The following is a 15119-nucleotide window of genomic DNA, read 5'->3' as shown; positions in this document are numbered from 1 at the left end:
CCGGTATACAAATTAGGAGCCGCGGCTAGACCATATCCGGTGCGTCGAAAGGGGATCGAAGTAGGGAACGAATATTATTGTTATTCCATCGTGTAGAAGTAGAGGCAATATTATAATATGTAGAGTTTAGAAAATATACTTGCAAGAGAATATTATGAAAAGAAAATGATGATAGAGTTAGATTCATAAGATAGTAGCCAAAGAAGAGAAAATAATAAGAATTTTAAATTGATAGAATAGGACGACCTCTGTGGCTCAATGGTGAGCGCGTCGGTAGCTCAAGCCGGGGGTCGCGGGTTCGAATCCCGCCGACGGAACAAAAAGTTTTCAATGTTCCCGGGTCTGGATGTGTATTAAATATGTGTATGATATAATAAAAATCTTAAATATATGTATAGTATAAAAGTATTAAATATATTTCCGTTGTCTGGTACCTGTAACACAAGTCCTTCAGGTACTTAGCACGGGGCCAGACTGACGTGGTGTGAAGCGTCCATAGATATTATTATTATAGAATTTTTTTGTACAATATACTTTTCCCCGACTAAGACAAAGCCGAATATTATTTTTTGTAATATGGAATTAGCTTAACTATTGACTTCTTAGGAAAACTGTATAAGTAATGAGCATTAGAGAATGGTGGTGTACCTTGTAAGTCCCAATTTCACCAACGTCTGTTCGTGGTAGCAGCTTGTTAAAATGTCATGACGTGGCATGTCTTCTTTTTCATTCATATGCAAAACGAAAGAGGTAACGTGAGACTAATTAATTCCAGCATTAACTTTAACTGTCTTTGGTGAAATTGGGCCTAAACCTGCTGTAGTGTACTATATGTATGTTCAAAATTAGGTGTAGATAAGAAAATGTACATAACACTTATTAATTTTAGTAAATTGCTTTTAATGTAGTATGTAATTAGTACACTTAACTATGTCCTTGTTTAAGGAAAAACATTATAATATGAGTATCTAATAGTTACACGTTTTCTAAAATTGTTGATTGATAGATATTAATAATAATAATTCATATTATAATATTTCAAAACTACGAATTCCTATTTTACTACTATATAAATCAACGAGCTTTTACCCGCAGCTTCGCTCGCGTTAAGAAGTATTATTATATACAAACTTGCATTTTAACCCCTTGGAGGTAGAATTGATTAAAATCCTTTCTTAGCGGATGCCTACGTCATATCATCTACCTGCATGCCAAATTTCAGCCCGATCGGTCCAGTGGTTTGGGCTGTGCGTTGATAGATCACCATGCTAGTCAGTCACCTTTGAGTTTTATATATATAGATAAAATTAAATATTAAACATGTTTGAAAGTAGTCATAGTAATTTAAAATATTTGCTTTCGAAACCGAAATTATAATCCAAACTAGAAGTACCGGTTTGCTTGCATCAGATGAAACTGTGTGTAATCGTATGACTTTACACGTATACAGTATGTACTGTCGAATTATGTTAACTTAAGGGTTCGTCAACTGGGTTTGACAAAACCCGACCAAAATACGTAGGTTCGCCATTTGCCTATCAATCAACTACTCTAATAGTACAATTTAGTCGTTCCTTCGTGTGTGCATTTTAACTTTTGGATTGAAATTAAAAAAATATATCAAACCTGTTTGGTTATTAGTTAGTTTTTAGGTTTTTGAAATAAAAATATTACAAGACGTTTTTAGATATCCAGATTCCAGAAAAGCTTCAATACAGACGCTAATGTCCCAGGACTCATCATTCTGCCAAGTAGAGACACTAATTATTATGATAGCAGGACTTAGGGTCAGTTTACATTGAAAGGCGGCGAGGCGACGCATTTTTAACCCGGCGTCATGGGGGTTGGGTCTGTGAGACCCATTACTTTTTATTTCACTTGTAATTAAAGCGCAAGCGCAAGCGCTGTTTCACGCCGGCTTTCTGTGAGAACTTGGTATTTCTCCGGTCGATCCGGCCCATTCGTGCCGAAGCATGGGTCTCCCACGTTAAAATCCTCCCCTTATTTTAAGCTATTGAAACAAGACGAGATCAGTTACTCGGCAAACAGTAACTGGAGTCCAGATCGTTCGCACGGACCCGTTATCTGCCCAAATATCGGGTTCAACGACCTCGCACCTGCACTCTGTTGACGCGTGATAAGTGCATTGAGATTTCAAATTAAGAATAATATAATAAGTAGACATCGGATTATATGCATTTGCATACTTGCATATGCAAATGCATATAATGGGGCTTTTTAGGCGATAGTGCATATTTTGGCATTTTTTCGTTGATAGTGCATATTTCGGCCATATTATGCCCTCGTTGTCTCCAAACTAGCTATCATAATACACACCGAGGCCACGAAACAGAGGTATGATAGATCAAAATCCTTCAAATATGTAGCCCACCCTTGTTTAAAGACTGCCGCAATACACCCGAAGTACAATATCTTTCTAGAAACAAAATGTTTCTTTGTAGTTGGCCATATTTGAAAAAAAAATTGAATTAAGTGGGTAATGAACTTCCATGGGCACTAAGATTGTAAGTAAGAAAAGAAGAAAATGTCCTGGATTTAATGGAATTATGAAAAATAGTGCATTTATTATGAGCAACACCGGAAAACTCTTCCAAAAAGAATACATTTTTATAATAAGTGACTTTTGATTGTGCATATTTTGTGCATATTTCGGCCATTTTTTCGTGCATATTTGCATGCATATTTCGGCATTTTGATCGTGCATATAATCCGATGTCTAATAATAAGTAATAAGTAATAACTATACTAAATAACCTAGTACGCATACCTTGTGGTTAGGCAAATCGGAGTGGGTCGCATTTTTTAACAACTTCCAAAAAGGAGGTCTTCATTCAAGAGTCAAGACCGAGTCCGCTATAAAATGTTTGGAAATGCGGCCCGTCTCGCCTCGTTATAATGTGTACGTACTCTTAACTTCAGTTCACATAGAAACAGTGATTAAAAATCATTAATTAGATGAGAGCCTAGTATTGTGGCCTAGTCTTGCATAGTACGACAGTCGACACGAAATAAAACACCCCGTTTCTAGGTATGATCTAGATAAAAGTTTCTAAAGTTTTTAGTAGCCCATGGAGCTAGAAAATTTGCCAGAAGATGGTCAATATGGAACAGACCATTATTCTCCTCAGAAAGCCAAAAAGAGCATGGTTTTTAACAAAACGACAAGTCTTCGACAACTTTTAGTTTATTTTTCTGGTTATTAATATTGTGTCAACTATGCAGTGTGCTCGCGTATTTAAAAAAGTTACTATTAAAGCTAGTTGGCTCTTGAAATATGTGTTTTAATTTTTCTTGAAAACTGGCTTAGTTGATTAATTTTTTAAACAAAAAATGTCTCTTGAAAACCAGTTCGTAATTATTAATAGTCGTTTTCAAGGTTAGTTTAAAATGAAGTTGTCTGATGTTTCACGAAATAGAAATATGAAGATTTTTTTGCAAATGCTCAAATGAGTAATTTTAATGAAAGCTTCGGAAACCTGTCACAGCCAGTAAAAGCATGATTAAGTTACTCAAAACTTTTTAAATAAAAGTTTTAGAAAATGGGGGCACAGCCTTGTCCTATTTCTTGAAATTAGCACATTTTTTCTATTCTTTGAATCAGGGCCAGAGCATTTTGCACCCAGTGGTTAAGCGATTTTTTATAGTTTCTTTTAGTGTGTTTTAACGACGTCCATAAATTATTTACAACAAAAATACGTCTTAATCTTTTGTGTAACAGGTTTTTGAGATTACTCGTTTAGTATCGTGTTGTACATTATAATATTTTGTTTCCATGTCCTAATTTTGATGCGGAAAACTCAAATATGAATATTAATTTTGGGAGGGTTGTAAGAAACTATTATCGTTATTTTGTTTCAGCTGACTCTGAAATATCTCATAAAGAACTCTGTGAAGACGTGTTTTTTCCTTTTCGTTTTTTTTGTGATATTTGTAGTTTGGGCGCTATTTCCGTCTATTAAAGACAGATTGCATGATTGGGAACAGATATTTTATTATGTATTATTATTATAAGTATATTTTATAATGTTTTATTTCTTCAATTTTATGAATTTATCGAAACTGCTACATATAGTACAAGTCAAAGTATGAAATCCTATCTATTTCTGTTAGCTGCCACTTTCAAGATTTTTCGCAGATAACGATGTTGTTCGTCGTATCAAAATGATGCTACCTACTCACAAAAAATTTGCTTGATAGTAATAAAAAAAGTTTGTTCTAGGGCTCCCGTACTATTATTGTTATCTATGTTATAGTAATGCCTGCTAAATGCTTGTTTTTGCTTTAAAGAGTTGATTAGGATTGACAAGGTCACTTGACATGGGGGGTTTGAGTTTTGACCTCTCGTTTATCGTACAATTAACGGACGGCCTTAACGATAATGCTGGTGACAAACATTTTAAAGTTTGTGAACCCACACTGAAATCTCTGACTCTACAATCTACATAATATAATAATGAGATGTATTTTTTTATTATCTGACTCAGCCAGTGCATGGAGCAAATGATATGGGTATTAAAATTTTCTTAAAGAAAATTTACTTCGGACTAGGGATATAAATATACCTATTTAAATATAATTATATTTACAATAATAAATATAGAAATTACACTTCCAAGATGGACTTCCAGAAAGTCGAGTTATCAACTACGAAAAATAATATAACTACCTTCTTAGATTAAAATGTAACATAGTTAAGCTGATATTTACTATAATAAGCTAATCGCGAACAAACATAGAGAGGAATGCAAGCACCAAGTATGGACGGCCTTCCTAGCGCCACGTGCTGCATAATAAACTGCTCTAAATTAATGTTTTGCTGGTTTTAAGGTACATTTTCTATACTATTAGTTAAACTTTAGACAATATATAACCTTTAGTTGCATAATTGCTTGTTATACGGTATCAAATTTAAATAGTAGCGGTATCTATCCAAGTAGAGTGGTAAAATTTTCAAACGCATAAACATGGGAGAGAAAATTACAGGAATGAGCCGGCTTCGATACAACATTTCAAAGAAAATCTGCTTAAAACAACACTAGTATTATGTTGTGCCGACAAAATGAGGTAAAAGAAGAAAGGGCCAGTCAGAGCAACGTGGCAAGGCGATGTGATGATTTAAATCATGCAAAACTGAACTTTATATTTCACAAGAGGAATTATATATTAAAAGCCAGTCAGCCAGCCAGCCAGCCAGTAAGGCTGCCTGTTCCAATTTTGATTTTGATTGCTGAAAATACATGGCATACCCTCGTCACATTTCCATGTGAACTGACCCTCAAAAGGAGATTGAATGGCCCAGGAACGTTACACAAACGGAGTTACATGTATTATGTCCTCTAAGGGCCTTACCACACGACGTATTTCTTGCGCACTGAGCGCACGTTCAGACGTGCGCGTTTTCTGCATGTTTTTTGCTCGCGCGGATTCAGCACATGTGAAATTGCTTTGAATGATGAATCCGCGCGAGTAGAAAACACAACACAAACGCAGAAAACGCGCACATCTGAACGCGCGCTAACACGTTTCTGATGCGCTCGTCTTCTGCGCGTTTTCATCGCGTTTTGGCAGATATAAAGTTGAAAACGTATCGGCTTCCTTGCGTTTGCTGAGCGTTCCACTTACGTTTGTATCGATACAAACGAGCGTAAAAAAAAGTCGTGTGGAAGGGCCATTAGTGTCTCATCTGTTGTTGCCATTGCTATCGCTTACCATCAGTTAAAAAGTAAAAAAATACTACCATCCTTCCTCTAAATTACACACTGTTCTTCGCAAGTAGCTGATGCAAAACCGTTTACGACCCGGTAACCACTGTGAGAGGAACCGGGTTCCCAGTGGTTAAACCATAATAAACCGTCATTTTAAACGCCCGTTAAAGTGATGTAGACATTTGTTATTCGATGTGCTACGCCCAACAAATTGCGAACTTAGCATGCTTTGCAAATTTAAATTGCAGTGTAGAATCGTGGTAAAAAGATTGTTTGATAATGGTTCATTTAGGTGATTGTTGGAGTTAATTTTTATTACGCTGTTTTACGCGACATTTGTTGAATGAACGATGAAAATGAATATAATATTGTGATCTGATATCTCCTTCAGATACATTCCAGGACACAATTTCTAAATAGAGTTATAAGTCCTTAAACAAAAAATAAAGAATATAGGAAACTAGATGATGCCCGCAATTCCGTTGCGCCAAGATTCGTTTATCGCGGGCACCTTAATTATTTTCTGGGATGAAAAGTATCCTATGTCCTTTCCCGGGTCTCAAAGTATCTCCATGCCAAATTTCAGCAAAATTGGTTCAGCGGTTTGAGCGTGAAGAGGTAACAGACAGACAGACACACTTTCGCATTTATAATATTAGTATGAATGTACGCAACGATAATGCTGTGAGCTTATGTCACTGATCCAAATGGTTTTATTACTTACTTTATGTTTTTCAAGCCATAGTTCCTTCACGTTGATACAAAGAAAGTGCTGTCGACTGTCATCACAAATCCAAAACGTGTACATTGTACAGAGGACTACTCGACATAATATCACCCAATAGCTATGTCCACACTATGCACTTTCATCTTTAATTTTCGTCATCAACTTTTATAATACGACAACCTCTGTGGCTCAGTGGTGAGCGCGTCGGTAGCTCAAGCCGGAGGTCGCGGGTTCGAATCCCGCCGACGGAACAAAGAGTTTTCAAAGTTCCCGGGTCTGGATGTGTATTAAATATGTGTATGATATAATAAAAATCTTAAATATATGTATAGTATAAAAGTATTAAATATATTTCCGTTGTCTGGTACCTGTAACACAAGTCCTTTAGTTACTTAGCACGGGGCCAGACTGACGTGGTGTGAAGCGTCCATAGATATAAAAAAAAAAAAAAAACAATGGCACATTCAATAATTGAATGCGTCAAGGAACACAACGCCAATATTGTCATTTTTGAAGTTTTGGATACGGTCAGAGGGCATGCGTCGCGGGCATGCCTCACGCTCGCTGTTGACTGCGCTAAAACGCATGACCTTGACGAACAGAAAAAGGCACAGTGTGGACAAAGCTATAGTTACACGTTCCCTATGGAGTCCAATAACCAGCGGGGCTAAAATGGTCACATTTAGCAATTCCTCTCAATCAATTCAGCAAATGAATTGTCAAAACTGTCAAACTGACGAATGTCAAATTAGTACGAATTTCTAGACATGAATTGCAATATTTGCGATTTTTAAAAAATGAATCATCGAATGATTCATAATATGATTCTCCAAAGCGACCGTTTTAGCCCCGCAGGTATTGACAGTCGGCTGGTAACATAGTAATAATATTTGCAGTGGTGTATAATTGAATTTGCCTCTAACGCTAATCTGTTTATAGCTCATGTAGATGACCGCGCGGCCATGTCAGGCAGGTTTAAAGGTCATTTCGTCGAACGACCCCAAAACTTCGTATTTACATAATCGTAAAATAAAATAGTAGAACTTTATCATCACTATTATCATCATCATCAAGAATTATGACATCTTACAACACCAACGTTAGGCAGAGAGAGAGAGAGAGGCTTGAGATCTTTTTTAACCAACTTCCACAATGGAGATTCTATGTTTTACTGTCGATAAATTATAAAAGGACCAATTTTTTATATAAAATATTTCTTGCCTTATTTTTGCCTAATAAAAGACATCGACGCGTTTTTGAGCCAAAATTGTCGCTTTTGATTCTAAACTTATTAGATATTGCCCTGCTTTGGAGGTTATTTGACAGAGTTTTAACACTAGGTTAACCAATAAACAACGCTATTGAAAAGATAAACTCCTGTCAAAAACACTCAGAATCGGGACAAAATCTCGGCGCATTATCAGCTTTCAACATATTTAGCTGCTTACTTGGCTACTATTACAACTATTGCTTCTATGCTTCATTAAATAGTATTTTATGCAAATTGTCGCTCGTTTTACGTCTTATTATTGAGAACTCTATATCTTAACGGCTACATACAAACAATATATTGAATTTTGTTATCAAACTGGTACATAATTATTGGTAAAATAGGTTATCCGTCAATACTAGCATGTTGGTAAGTAAATAATGTACTAGTAACAGTAATATTCTGAGGGACGATAAGCATTTACTGCCTTAGAATTTTTAAAGTGCACACGTGGTGGCATTAAAATGTGCATAACAATAACCGAATGTTCTAGAATCTAGATTCTAGGCTGTTAAAAGTGATATCAGATGAAGCAACGTAGGGTACAAAGTGGACTTTTAAGACACTTGGAGAACTAATTTTGAAAAATGTCGAATGCCCTATTAGGAAGGTGAGAAGTTTCATAGTCTCTATATTCGGATGTAGAGAATTATCACCTACATGTGAATTATTTTCTGGGATAGCCATTAACTGATTTAATTTTTTAGGTTGAAAATAATGCTCTAAGTTTTCGAGGACTCTACTTTTGGACGAAGAGATGGATGAGTAGAACCGAAAACCTTTCCACCAGTTTACGTCTAGACTTTAGACTTTACTTGCGATGTAGAGTCCTCAACAACTCAGTAATAAAAGCGCAAAGTCGTGCAATTGGTCGGTCGTCAACAATGTCGAAATGTAATGGTTTGTGGGACAACAAATCAGCTGAGTGACCCGTATGCGGGCCCCGCGCGCCGCCGCCGCCGTCCTCACTTCTCACACACTTTCAACTACTCTATAAATATTCAACGATCCGTGTGCCAGCGGACGCTCTCACTACACCTCGCCGTCTCACCGATACCCACCTAGATACAGTTTGGGCTCAATTTTGACGATCCCCGCTGCACTTCACCGGAAAATGGACTCCGTGGCACCGGTTTCACTCGCACCGTTCTATTCATCCATCACTGCACATCCGTACCAGTGGAAAATTCACGATTTCACTGTCACGAGCGGCGGTCCGGCTGCCGGCGTCGGCGCCGAGCGGAGACAGTCGACGGCCGAAACCACGTCACGAGGTCGAGCCGACCTCCACGCTCGAGAGCGTGAGAGCCGAAAAGCCGGAGCGTCGGCGGGTGGCGGGATGAGGTGCGACGAGCTTGGAGCGGTACGAGACGACGCGCGTGACTCGTCGCCGCCGACTGACGGGGCGCGCCGCGGCGAGGCCGGCCGCACCACCACACGCGCACTCGCGCACACTCGGCCGCGCTCGGGGGCGCTCGGGAGGAGGGCCGCCCGCACCTCCGAGCGTTCGGCCCGCGACTCGTGTCGCACCGGACGTATATCTTTTAAAATTTCATTCCGAATTTGAATTTAAAATATGGAACGTTTCCGATCGGCGGGTATCAAAACACGTTCGTCGCTATCCGCGCTGTCAAAATGCGCAGCGAATGAGAAGCCTGCGAAAGCGCGCATGCGCCCCCCGGAACCCCCGATGCGATTCGCCGCCAATTACTAATACATTCTAATTACTCAACGGCTTGAAGTCTCTAGAGCGACATACATACGTTTTTTCATGCTCTTATGCAGAGCATATTGCGTCAAAAATGTGGCCGTATGAATAACGAGCGGTGCATTCGAAGGCGTCGTGGTCACTAAAATGTGCGCGCAGACGGAGTAAGGTCGTCGGTATGTGCGAGCGATGCTACGAATTGCGCAAATAGATGTTCCATTGAACTCGTTTAATAATAGCGGGCATAGTGAGGGCGTCATCGACTCTAGTGTAGACTCAAGGTTGTCCACGTACGGCGTCACGCACTATGCACCCATACCGACCTCAATGAGATACACGAAAAACGGGGCTCATAGTAATTATAGTAGAGGCAATACAGCATAAGTGCTAAATGCTAATAGAAATAAATATAAAGTTAAAAACATGCTCATAGTAACAGTAAAGTCAAAATTGGCGCTAAGTGCTAACTTAGCTACGAAATATGAATCTGGAAACGGCGGCGTTTCTATAAGCGTCATAGTAAAAATATATCGAAATTGACTAGAAAGTCTACAAAGACTACCTGCTAGACCTAGAGCATATAATTAACAAAAAATCCTTTAATATAACTGCATATTAATTGATAATATTTAATAAATAAAACTACCAGCGTACAGTTCACATATCAACTACGTATCTAATAGTCATTCCTCTCTTATATTAACAAAGTATATAGTAAAAAGCTGGCTGAATTTTCAGGCATAATAATATCATCATTTGCACAACTACAGGTACATTACACTGAAACATTGTAATTAACCACCATTTTTTGTCAGAACGTTACGTTCTATTTTTGAATATTCAAAAGTGACATTGAAAAGACGTAGAGAACTCCGTCACGGCGCGTCAAAACCGAGCGTCGGAAGAAAACAAATTACACCGAATGACCGAAGGGGATTGTTAATTAAAAAATTCTTCAAATGCTACAGTCACCAAAAAGAATAATATTTTTTGTTACCAACATGTGTAAAATTAAATAATTGTTATTTATTACAATAACTTTTGAGTTTTACGTAAATTGTGACAGGAAAAGTAAAATATGCATACAAATACATGTTCATAACAAAATGGTATTAAATGACTTTTACGATGCATTGTGATTTGTGCATGTTTTATTCAAGTATATTTTAGTACTGCTTTATTAATTATTATAATATATACCTTATGCTATTAGTATAGTTAGCACGATTAGATGACAAACGTCAAAAGTAGAGCGCTGAGTCCTTTAACTGCTTGGTCAAGTTGAATCCCACCAAAAACATTTTCATGTAAAAAATGTTACCAAGACGAGAACATTAGCAGCCGGGTCACCTGACGGAAAGCAATTGACATCGCCCATGGACACAGTAACATTAGAAGAGTTGCAAGTGCGTTTCCGGCCTTTTTATGAAAGAATGGGCTAAGAAGGGAATAAGCAGAAGAGAATAGGGGTAGGGAATAAGGTGTAGCGTGCAGTTGGGTCTCCGCTAAGCTCACTCACTAGACGAAACACAGCGCTAGCGCTGTTTCACGCCGGTTTTCTGTGAGTCTGTGGTCTCTCATGGCTAACATGTATTTTATTTGTTACAAGAAGTATTTTATACTATTTTTAATTTTGTATCTAGCACAAGTAACGGGGGTATCTCATACTTACATCCACCCTCTGTATGAAGGAGGTGGGATAGGTTAGGTGGGGTTTGATAATTTTTTTGTTGTTTCTGTACATACCGTACATTATTTTACATACCAAATTTCAGCATCCTAAAACTTCAGGAAGTACCCTAACAATTTTGATGATCGGTGAGTCAGTGACAAAATTGTGGGTTTTTGGACACCTATAAAATCTAAAGTATGCTACGATATTCAAACTTTGCGCAATTATTTAATATACTCATGTCATTATATTTTAAAAATTTGAACTATCTAGCATTATCCAAACCAAAGTTACGAGGGTTTAAAAATACGACGAAACGTTTCGAGAAAAGGTAGGTAGTGCGCAAGGCTCTTCGCTTGGCTCACCTTGGCGGGGACATTACCGTGCACCCAGATTCGCTATACTGTTCTCGGCGAAATATAGCGCATTGACTCCCAGTCAAAAAACTTGTCATTTTCTATATATCCGCGATTAACAATGTAGTGTCAGATGTTTCTAGTCTAAGGGCGATATCGTATTTTGCATACTCGATGTGAACTGAATATGAAGAATATCTGTTGAGGACAGCGGCCTCGCACCCGATAAACACATAGTGAGTGCATACAAACTCGTTAACAGTGAAATATGAAAATAAACTCAGTGCAAAATAAGTGTTTTTAAAAATAAAATTTAGAAGTGAACTGTGGCTCCCTAAGAGGTAAAAAGTTGTTATTTTAATAAAATAGAACGTTAACTAATAAGTACCAGAAAATTTGTCTCTGAAAAATAAATAGTTCGGAAAATATTAGGAAAAATGTGTTAAAAACTTTGTAAATTGTATTAACTTTTATCTTCGCCTAGCTATAATTACGTTAAATGTAAATCTTAATATTTAGAATAAGTTGATTATTGTGGAATGTTAAATAAAGAATTTCCCGAAATGCGTTTCAATTACCTTGGCTCATGACAAAATAGGGAAAATAGCCGCTTCCGATAGTGAAAATAAGACTGAAGAGACGTGCGAATCGGAGCGGCTCTCTCTACGGCATTACCGCGGGCGGGTACCCCCGAGGGGGCTTCTATACGGCATTGCCGCGGTCGGGTACCTCAGAGGGGCTTTCTATATGGCATTGCCTTGAGCCAGGTAACCGAGATGCGTTTCGGGGCCAATGTTCTCCTCGACGACTCGTGTATTATTTACGCCCCCGGTCAGCAAGATATACCGGTGTAGCCTTGGAATCTTCGAGTCCGATCCGAGCCAGCGGCGAAACCTATGGGCGAATACAGTCCCAAACATTATCACTTCGAAGTCATAAAAATTTAGAGGTTTTCCGAGGAATCTGTAATAATCTAGGTCAATTTTATTCTTAAATATTCTAAATACAATGCGAGCATTTTTCATTTAGCGCCTAGGCCCTAGACTAAAAAGGTAAATGACCGCCACCGCCATGTTTCACCGAACTACTGTATAGTTTCGATAACAAAGTTAGATGTTAAAAACGTTTCTTCCAAAATTCAACTTGACTAAGCACTCGGAATATACAAATGACAGTCAAGGCTATATCTTCTTCTTCTTATATATAAAATTCTCGTGTCACAATGTTAGGCCGCATACTCCTCCGAAAGGCTTTACTGATTTTAACTTAATTTTATATACATATTCAGTCGGTCTGAGAATCGGCTACTGGTTACTTATTATATTGATAAGTGTATTTGTTGAATAAATAATAGTAAATTATTACAACTCGAGACTAACGGCGACTATTGTTTGTGCGACGGGATAGCGATGGACGTTGCCATGGTGATATACTTATTTAGTCACTTCAATAAAATAATACGGGCGAAATACTATATATGGCAAAGAAACGTGTGCCGGGACAGCTAGTAACATCTATAACAATTAACAAAGCTAACACTGTACACGCTTTACCTACATTAGCTATTTTTATGTGGGTCGAGTGTGTTGACAACTGGATAAACAACTAAGACGAATCGGATTTCGCCTATGTACGCATATCAAAATGTAAGTGATATTATGCAATAACAATATTTAAATCGCAATAAACATTATTATGTTACAGGCGACAACATTAGAAAACACATAAACGCCATTACAAGAACCGGACCACATACAAAGTCGCTTAGCACAAGTCGCTTGTCGCTACATTGTCGCTTAGTACAAGTTGTCGCTTAGCTGTTGGAGGTGGACGCCCTGCCAATAGCGACTTCCGCCGGCGCCCGAACTATTGCCAGAGACATTGCAATGTCACGGAATTATTATTTGAAGTGAAAATTCTTCGTCCGACTGGACATGGTTTCGATAAAAACGTATAAGCGACAGAAAGAGAAACAGACAGTTAATAAGAACTATTTTCACGATATTGTTTATAAATCTATTCATTCGAGAGGTTTTCCAGACTGTTATTCAGGACAAAAAGGTTAAGAATCGGTACATAACACCTAAGAGCATTATGGCATACTTGATGCTATACAGGCTGTAATAAAACATAGTGATAATGCAAAAGAGTAAACTTTTTTTGCAACTTTTATATGGGCAAACTCATGACGCCTCCTGCGGTGCTTGCCCATACAAATTACAAACACACTTAAAGTATTGAAACCCCATTTTCTTAAAGTATTGAAACCCCATTTTCCTTGGTTAATTCAAAGTCGTGGCTACGACATTCAACACACTTTAAGCATGGAAATGTGCGGTCACAAGGGATTTTACTTTACTCTTACGTGGTCGCGGGGAACAGCTATTAAAAATGTATCAGACGAAATGACAGTTTTATTTCCCTCTCTCATTTTATGAGTAAAAATATAACGATAAGCGAACAATAATATTCTCACCTACGATAGCAAATTGTACAGAAAAAGGACAATTTTGTCCTGTGGACGTTTTATTACAACTTTAGCTTTGTGTGCAGGACAAAGGCTTTCTTCTGATGGGCATGGAAACTTCTGGACAATGAGACATAAAGCCAGACGCTCTGTGAAGTATTTTCTATGTAGAGTTAACTACAAACACTCGTGTTGCGTTTTATGCACACATTTTTAACAAAGTTGAAACGTATTCGAAATAAAATAAGCTTAGCAATTCTGGTAAATATTTTTCATAATTATTTTAATAAGTTCTCGAGACTGGAATTTGGGATCAAACACACAACTTATGCCATTCACTTTTCCACAACAGTATTATGTGTGAATCAATCATTATTAATTAATTGATGGTCAACAACATTTAAAGCAGAATTATTAATAAAATAACAGTTTTACTTGATGTAACTTGTAACATCTTCTTCTTATATATAAAAATGGATTTCCAAATGTGTTAGTCGCGCTAAAACTCGAAAACGGCTGAACGGATTGGGCTGATTTAGTCTTAAAATATTCGTAGAAGTCCAGGGAAGGTTTTAAAGTGACACAAAGTTCACCGGGACAGCTAGTTATAAAATAAATACCTATTAACCGACTTCAGTCATTATTGAAGTAATTTATAATAATAATATGTGAGTTTACGTGTAGTCGATTCAAATTTCAGCGGCAATGTTATTTATATACGTTTATGCATCATCTGCTCATTAATCAATCAGCAAATTTGCCGACAATACGTTGAAGCTGCAGACCTAAAAACGCAAATGAAATAACTACTGCAACGAAATCCAAGCCACTACGGAACAATCTAGGAACTAAAACACCAAGCAATAAATTTACCGCAGCTTATATGGAACTGTCCAAATTATCTTTCCCAAAACGCTTACCCGCCGCTGCACCGTGTAAGATGGACAACAGGTTATTTGGCTTAAATTATTAGGGTCTGGGGTCATCGACCGGGAACTTTGATATTTCATAAACCTTTTTTGGATCATAATATCGCTCATTGATTCGATTTTTAAGTGCCTTATATTTCGAACAAGTATTAAATTATTATTTGACTTTATTATGAACGTTGGATTCGAATATTGGGTTTAACACATTTCTGGCTTAGTATTATACTAAAATGTACGGTATGAATTAGTTATTATTAATCTGTT

The 15119-nt window shown here is 37.6% G+C and overlaps 1 protein-coding gene across 2 annotated transcripts in view; it reads right to left on the bottom strand.

The window, feature by feature from the left end:
• Positions 1–15119, bottom strand: part of LOC121732033 (ecdysone receptor) — a 254008-nt gene that overhangs the window by 179770 nt on the left and 59119 nt on the right. The window contains exon 1 of one of the 2 annotated variants that reach the window (XM_042121784.1): positions 8785–9116. The exons of the other annotated variant lie outside the window; for it this stretch is intronic. The gene's annotated coding sequence lies outside the window, so the exon portion shown is untranslated. Of the gene's footprint in view, positions 1–8784; positions 9117–15119 lie in introns of those variants that run through there. 2 annotated transcript variants of the gene reach the window in all.

This window comes from Aricia agestis, chromosome 11 (assembly GCF_905147365.1).
Source record: "Aricia agestis chromosome 11, ilAriAges1.1, whole genome shotgun sequence".
Taxonomy (NCBI): Eukaryota; Metazoa; Arthropoda; class Insecta; order Lepidoptera; family Lycaenidae; genus Aricia; species Aricia agestis.
The sequence above is the reverse complement of the archived record's forward strand: the minus strand, read 5'-3'. Positions and strand labels throughout refer to the sequence as shown.